Source organism: Pteropus medius, unplaced genomic scaffold (genome assembly GCF_902729225.1).
Source record: "Pteropus medius unplaced genomic scaffold, Ma_sr-lr_union100, whole genome shotgun sequence".
Classification (NCBI taxonomy): domain Eukaryota; kingdom Metazoa; phylum Chordata; class Mammalia; order Chiroptera; family Pteropodidae; genus Pteropus; species Pteropus medius.
The window spans coordinates 1,053,485-1,061,629 of NW_024342538.1; the positions used below are offsets into that span (position 1 = coordinate 1,053,485).

General features: G+C 38.6%; 1 pseudogene; it reads right to left on the reverse strand.

Annotated features, from left to right (window-relative positions):
- Positions 1 to 357: 357 nt before the first annotated feature.
- On the reverse strand, positions 358 to 476 carry LOC120605446 (uncharacterized; annotated as a pseudogene).
- Between the last annotated feature and the right edge of the window lie 7,669 nt (positions 477 to 8,145).

The following is an 8,145-nucleotide window of genomic DNA, read 5'->3' on the forward strand; positions in this document are numbered from 1 at the left end:
TCCAGCTCTGCTCTTAACTAGCCATGTGGCCATAGACAACCCACTTAACTAGATCCTTTTTCTTTCATTTACCCTCAAAATGTTTCTCTGCATACTTATGATACCACTTTCTCATTATTCTAGCTTCCTCATAAACATAGATATATTTAAGTTCCCCACACCTAGCATTATGCTTGATATAGGTAGGTGATCAGAAAAGGTTTATTAAATAAGTAAATCCCCTCATGGTGCTATGAGGGATAAATCATCTATTCAATCATTGCTTCATTCACTCCCCATGATCGAGAACACTTTGCTTCCACTTCTGTTAAAGTATTTTTTTTAATTTATTTTTTATTTTTATTTATTTTTTCCCCCTGTCTATAGCACCCAGTCTTCCTAGGTAGTCTCCCATCCAAGTACCAACCAGGCCCAGCCCTGCTTAGCTTCCAAGATCAGACAAGATCGGGTATATTCATGGTGGCATAGCCATAGACTGTTAAAGCATTTTGAAGCAAGGCAGTCCTGGGGTCAGATTCTGACCGTCACTTCTTACCTGTGCCATTTTATACTGAGTTTTTTACATGTCCAACTTTCCATTTAACTATAAACTCCTTCAAGGCAGAGAGGATATATTATTTGTCTTTAAGCTATTCCCCTTTAAAGGTTATCATGTTGATCATAAATTTGAGTTCCATGAAAGGGCGCTTAATGAAAAGCTAGTGCAAAAGCGGGATAACGAGTGCTTTTTATAAACAAGATATTTTCATGATTCTTATGCTGGTCCCTCTCATTAAAACCCTTTCGGCTATAGCACTTCCATGGGCTACAGTACAACTTAATACCGAGAAAGACCTGGCTTTCAGTTCCCACTCCTCTCTTTCTACATGTCTCACCTTCCACAAATCGCCAACGATCATCACTCTCTATATAACTGCTTTCAGATGGTAATGACATTAGATAACAAACTTAAGGCCTGGCATACGGGAGGTACTCAATTAACGTTTGTTACCTTTCTTTTGTGTTTTGGTTCAAAGGGTGTTGTAAAAAGATCTGTCTGTACTAAAAACCATTTTTGAGTACACTTATTTATTCTTCTCCAGAAATCTCATCCCAACAATTTAATTTTTTTATGAATGCCCAGTGGTCATTCCGGGCTGAATTTCTCTAAGGAAAATGAAATGGGAAAATAGAGTAGGGAAAAATGAGAAAAAAAAAAGTGGGCTATTTATTAACAAGTATAAAGAAGAACAGTCTAAAGCTTCTACCAGGCAGTTGATAACAGTAACAATAGCTAACACTTATGAATGTTTACTATGTTCCAGGCATTGGGCCAGACAGTGTACACATGTGATCTCATTGAATAGTCACAATACTGTGCAGTAGGTACCATTTGTATCTATCGTCTGATAGATTAAGAAGACAGAGAGGTTAAAAAACTCGTTGAAGATGTTGAAGATGGTAGAGTTGAATTCTAACCAAAATCTGTTTTATCACCAGGACATGGGATGAGTGTTGAGCCTAAAGAAGACTTTGAGTCAACAATAGGATATTTGCATTTTTGTTAAGGCCTATGAGAAGTAGTGGGGTAGAGTGCACTAGTTCCTAAAAGCGTCAGAATCACTTGAGAACACTTCGTACAAACAATGATTCCTGAATCAGCGAATCAAAATCTCTGTCACTGGGGCTCAGCAATTGTTGTTGTTGTTTGGAGGGGGTGTATTTTGGGGAGATTGATTTGTTGTTGTTGTTGTTGTTGTTGTTGTTTTTCATGAAGACCTCAGTTTATGCTAAGGACAATCTACATTTGGGAATAAATGGTGTGTCGTGGAAAGAATTCAGTATTCAGAATCAGACAGGGAGAGGGCAAAAATCCCACCTCTGCCTATTATCATCTGGGGGACTTTAAACTATTCTGAGCTTCAGGTTCCGAATAGGTAAAATGTTGGGTGACCAACTCATCCTGGTTTACCCATGAATTCCCTGATTTAGCACTAATAGTCCCACATCCCAGGAACTGCCTCGATTTCAAGAAAACGAGGATGGTTGGTCACCATAATACAATAAGAATACAGCATAAAGTTAGCAAGGTATAAGGAGCTAATCTTGCATATAGTGCGCCTTTATCACAGATCATTTGTTTGAGCTCCAAACTGCACTGCTGACCTCTATTCTTAGATACCTTAAAGGCTCCTCAAACTCAACAATGGATACCAAAGTATAATATTCTCCACTCTATCCAAGCCCCAGCAGTTAAAGATGCCCTCTTAGAAAGGAATGACTAGAAATTCTATTTACAAATATGATAGTCAAGGTTATGGAAACCAACAAGGGATATTGAAGCACCCACGAATAGCAATAGTGAGATGCTGCCACTCTTAGGTGCAAAAGAGACAGGAGAAAAAGCCATAGCTGTAATTTTGAGAAAACTATAGCTTAGGAGTGAACTACCCTACAAGCATGGTGGTCTTAGGTTAGGAATAAAGTCACTAACAAACTGTGGACGTAAAGAAAGTCCGAGTAGAAGAATGCCCCAACCTCTCTCTCCCGCTGCCTAGTGACCTCCTGCCAGAGTCTCTCATTGACCAAACACAACCAGAAGACAGACAGCAAGGAGCCAAGTTGATGCAGTCTGTAAAGGTCAGCCTCCCAGAGTAGAGAGCAGGATGAAGAAGCACAAAGAGTGAATCAGAAAAGGTAGAGAGAATATATCTAGCACATCCACCAAACGCAGAACTCTTCCAGAGTACCCTATGTCAGTTATCAGCACTATCAACCATCTAGTGGCATAAATTATGATTTGGGCACTTATCTTCAACATTTGCTTCTCCATCATCTCCCATGTACTTACTATTCAAGGGAAACTCCCATTAATTTTACTTTCAAAGTTACTCTTGAATCAGCCCACTTTTCTCCATATCCACCGGCACCTTTGCCCAACCTACCCTCATATCATCTCTTGATGACCCTGTGAGGCTCCTAACTAATCTGCCTGTTCCTGCTCTGGTCTCCTTCCAACTCCAGGGAGTGGGGATTGGTGAGAGCTAAGACTGAAGAAGTGGGTCTTGAAGTGACTTGTAAATAAAGAGGTCGTTGCAGTAATCCTGGAGAATGATACCTACCTGATTTAAAGTAGTGGCAGTAGAGATGGAGGGACTGGGAAAATTGGAGAGATAAAAGTGGGTAAAAATCATAGGGCTTGATTACTGATGACTGAATGGATGTTCAGAGCGAGAAAGCAGAGGTCCTGAGTTTTTGATAGGAACAATTAGATAAATGAGAGAGACGTTTACTGAGATAGAGAACTGAGAAGTATACGTTTGGGAAAGATACTTGCAACTGACATTAATGACAAAGAGAAAATCATGGGCTGCACTTTATCTCATTAGGTGTACTGTTTCATGTCATTAGAGTAAATTCCACAGATTAGCCAAATTGGTCTGCAACTAGCTAAACAGAAGATATTCAAGTAATAACTCATGTTTGCCAGCAGTTATTAAATTAATGAGAATTTTAACCTTCATTGCTGTTAGAAATAAATCGCAGCAAAAAATTGCTGATATCTACATCATCTCTCACCACCGCGACCATCCACAACTCTCTGGCTACCCAATCTGAAATTCTTTCACATCCTCACCAAATCTTACTTTTACCTCTGGTTCTTTCCTTGTACAAGCTTTTTATTCTCCCTAGAATACCACTGTTCTTGGCCTGACTACCTCTTCCTCCTATCATACCCAGCCTAGATATTATTTCCCACGAGAAGTCTTGTCAGTCCCCCAAAGATTTAAGTTAGCTGCCCACCCCTTGGCCCCATAGCGCTTTTTGTTTACCACTATCTATCTTAGCACTGATCACATTGTTTTGTAATTGACTCTCTACTTATTTGTCTTTCTCATAATGGTCTAAGGCTCTTGAGGGAATGACATGTCTTGTTCTTGAGCACATTCGCAGCACCTAGCCTAGTACCTAATATATATTAATTAACATATGTTTATTAAATGAAGACCCATTGTTGGCTTGGAATTTTACTCATTTAATCACAACAAGGACGTATTTCGGATTCCAGAAAGTACTTTTCCCTTCCTTTTTTCAACGGTCCCTTGTCGCAGTTCTGCTCACCGTCTCTGGGGGTCCACGTTGCTACAATTTCCAGGTTAAGTCTAAACTTTAGTGAGCTAAACCTAGAGTGCTGCAGGATTCAGAATATTAAGGAATCTATCTTTCAAAAGCTAGTCTCATTTTCTAGATACTATATATGCACACACTGTGTGTGTGTGTGTGTGTATGTGTGCGCGCGCGTGCACACACATGACGGAAGGAGCGGGGGGAGGAGAGAGAAAGAGAAGATCAAACATTTGATGAACATTAATTATGTGCTTGGCTCAATCAAAGCACTTTGAGTACATTACCTCACAATCACAGCACAAAATAGGCACCTTTGCTATACCTATCGTACATATGAGTAAACTAAGGCTCAGAGACTTCAATGACTTACCCCATATCACACAGTGGATAAGAGGCAGAATCAGGATTTAAATCCAGTTCTATCTGAATTCAGATCCTGTATTTTTCCTTCTATCACATGGGCTATCAAATCTTTTCCGTAAAGGGCCAGATAGTATTTCTGGATATATGGGTCTCTGTCACAACTACTCAGCTCTACCACTGTAGCACAGAAGCAGCCATAGCTAATACATAAATCAACGGGCATGGTTGTATTCCAATATAACTTTATAAAAACAGGTGGTTGACCAGCTTTGACCCTTGGACAATAAAGTGCTGACACCTGCTCGATGATAGTTTCTCAACCCTGGCTACACCAAAGGACCACCTCAGGAGCTTTAAAAATGCAGATGTCTAGATCACAACCCAGAGCAGTTGATCCTGAAAAGGCTTTTGAGAAAAACAGACCTGAATTTGACCTTGGAATTTGCTTGACTGTTTTTAATCTAGATAGGGAAATGGAGGCCCACAGATCTGAAATAAATTGTTCAAGGCTACAGCTGACAAGTGAAAGGGACAATGGGCACCTACATCTTCTGGCTGCTTTCAAGTCCATGTTCTGTTCCCATGGCACCTGGCGGCACCTGGCAACAACATAAAAGCTGTTGTTTTATGTCGGTGAGACTGATCGCTAATATGCCTCTAACCAGCTAGAAATGAATTGATTCCATATTATGTCCCCTTTCTGCTTGTAGAGGGAAGAATTTTTTTAAGTGGAAGAAAAATACTGCTATTAAGAAAGATGATTGCATTTCAGTAATCCATTTTATGTAACATGTCAACTATCACATTATTCTATGCAACAAACTTATTAACACCCAATTAACATTTTCTTTTAAAATGTTGGGACTGGAGAATTTTTAAGCTATGAATCTGACTCTGAAAACTTGAAACCAGAGTAATAACAGCTTTTGCTAGAATTAAATATATCATTACCTCTCAAATAGAAAAGCATTTATTTTCACACAAAACCAGTGGCAGTGGATGATAAAGATGGTTCTGTTTGACATGAGATTATACTCAAGACCTCCGGGTCAGTAAATCTGTAAAGAATCCCACGAGTCATGGAACATTAGTAAAAATAGCCATGGATTCTAAACTGCTATTAAAATAAAACACTTTAGAGACCTATTTAAAAGTTGGAGTGTGTTCATTAGATTTAAATTCACAGTGGGAAGAACCTGACAGTCTGAGACACCCTAAAATCTACAATAGTCATATATATGTCTAGGGGGACAAAATTTATCTAAAAACAAACAAACTTAAGTTCCTTCCAGTATTTTTATACACTTCAAATTCCACCTGAAATTAAATATAGACAAGCTCAAAATTGGTCTTGTATAACACCTCAGCTTATGTCAAAAATAGAAAAGTATTATGACTAACACTGTTTTACAAAAAATCAGTATCATCCAAAATTTAGCCAAGAGTGCTAATTATGTTAACATACAAATATGTTCATTGTTTTTTTCAGTTTCCATAATGATTTTTAACCATTTTTTATCTTTAAGAGCTGAATTATTTTTATTAAATGGAGACTGCAGTAATTTACAAACTGCTAACACTCAATAAATATTTGTTAGATGGGTAATTTTGATGTACTGGATGATGAGCACGCAAAGCTTAACACTGTGTATTTAAACGAAGAAGAAAAGACTGATCTGCAAATAGGACTTTATCAATTCATAACATAACAGAGGACCCTGCCTATTCCCCAAAGCTGTAAGGAACAATCAGAGGGTGTTACACACCCTTTACCAGCTTGAAATCCAGCTCCTAGCAAACAAGAGGCTATTTGCTTAGCACTTCTGAGCAACCAGTGCTTTCAAACAGATAATTAGAGAGAGGAGAGGAATTGGCACACTTGTACAATGAATCACACCTATGGGTAGTCAGAAGCCTTTTAAACCCTTGTTCCTATAATTGACTAAATCTGCCTGAAGTCAAGGGAAGCAGGTATAAAACAACCCATTATTCAGGCTACCGAAATGTTTCCTTAATTCATTCTCATTTACAATTTTCAACCCTCATTTCGTAAGCACCACACACAAATATGTTATTCAACGAGTGGGTTACTGAAAATGTGTTTGAAACGTATAGAGTTTCATCTGCTAAATCCTATTTTAAACGTGCAAGGCAAGTTGACTTTTTAAAGGATCCCTAGGGAAACTTTCTCTAAGAAGAAAAAGTCTGTCAATGAAAGAACTATACATCTTCTGACTGGGTGACTCTTAACCTTTCTGGGTCATTGGACCCCTTTGAGAATTATATAGAAAGTTATGAAACTTCTTTTAGGAATAAAAAAAAAAAAAAAAAGGACAGATGAGCAAAATTTTGCATACAATTTTAAGAAGTTCAAAGACCCTTCCCCAAAGTCTCATATTTTAGAAAGAAACTCTGCTCTAACTCATCAATTCTAAGAAGTATTAAAGCTTAATACAGTAAATGTGAAGCAAAAGTTATATCTCATTACATCTACTATCAAGCCGAAAGTACCATTGAAGCTGTTGCTTTGGCTATGTCAGTTGATCGATTCTTTCATTCATTTATTTGACAAATGTTTTTTATCACCTACTATGAACCAGGGTATGTTTTGAGTACTGGAGAGCGATGAACAACACAGATAGAGACCCAGTTCTCGTGAAGTTTATATATTGAAATGCAGTAAGCTGCCTACAGTGTATGTGCCAAGGTGAAGAAAGGAAAATTAAGAGGCAGTACCAGAGTTATTTCAGCTGTGATTCTCAGCCTTGGCTGTATATTAGAATCACCTGGGGCCCTTGACAAACTCTCCATGACTCAGCCACTTTGCTGCAATGTCACCTCCCTTCTCCTTTACTCTTTCTGTAGAATTGTACACTCAGAAATACACCATGAATACTGTTTGCATTTTACGTGTGCATGTGTGTGTGTGTGTGTGTATGTGTGTTTGGGTGGGGGCGGGGTTGAGCAATGAGGAAAGGATCTGAGTTGCACACAGGAATACAGCTCAATTGCAGAGATGGGTCAGCACCTGAACGGTGGGGGAAATGATCCATGAATAGGACAATTCAGTAGAAAAAGGGTCTCAGAGCCAGAGGTGACCATGGGAACCTAAGGCCCCTGGGGAGAAATATGGAAGATTTCACAGAGTATGTATCTTAAAGGTTAGGGAGACTCTCACAGGCATCTCAGTCACACTTACTTGAAATATTAATGTGCTATCAGTAAGAGGTGTGATTGCACAATAATTTCACCAGCTTTGAGCACAACTGAAACCAAAAGAATTAAGCAGCTGCATGTTTGAAGCAGTCCACCTAGAAATCTAACACTCATTTGAAGGAACAAGTTATATACTATATTGATTTTTTCCTTCTTTCCTTTCTCTCTCCGTCTCTCCCTTCCTTTTAATCAGCTATATTAATTGTACTTAAGGTAAGGAATACTTCCCTTTGCCAACCTAGTGTGGTCAACAATAAATCTTACAATGAGGCAAGAATGCTGCAATTCTAGAAGCATATCACAAAGTAAACCGAATTCAACAACAGTTTTTTGGCTTTGAATAGAATATGTGCTGGGGAGTTATGTTTTCACCTGGTTACAAGTATGACTCAAAAGGAAACAGCTTATTTGTGGACCTTCCTGGATGGAAACTAATTACTGGCATATCTTAGAGATATC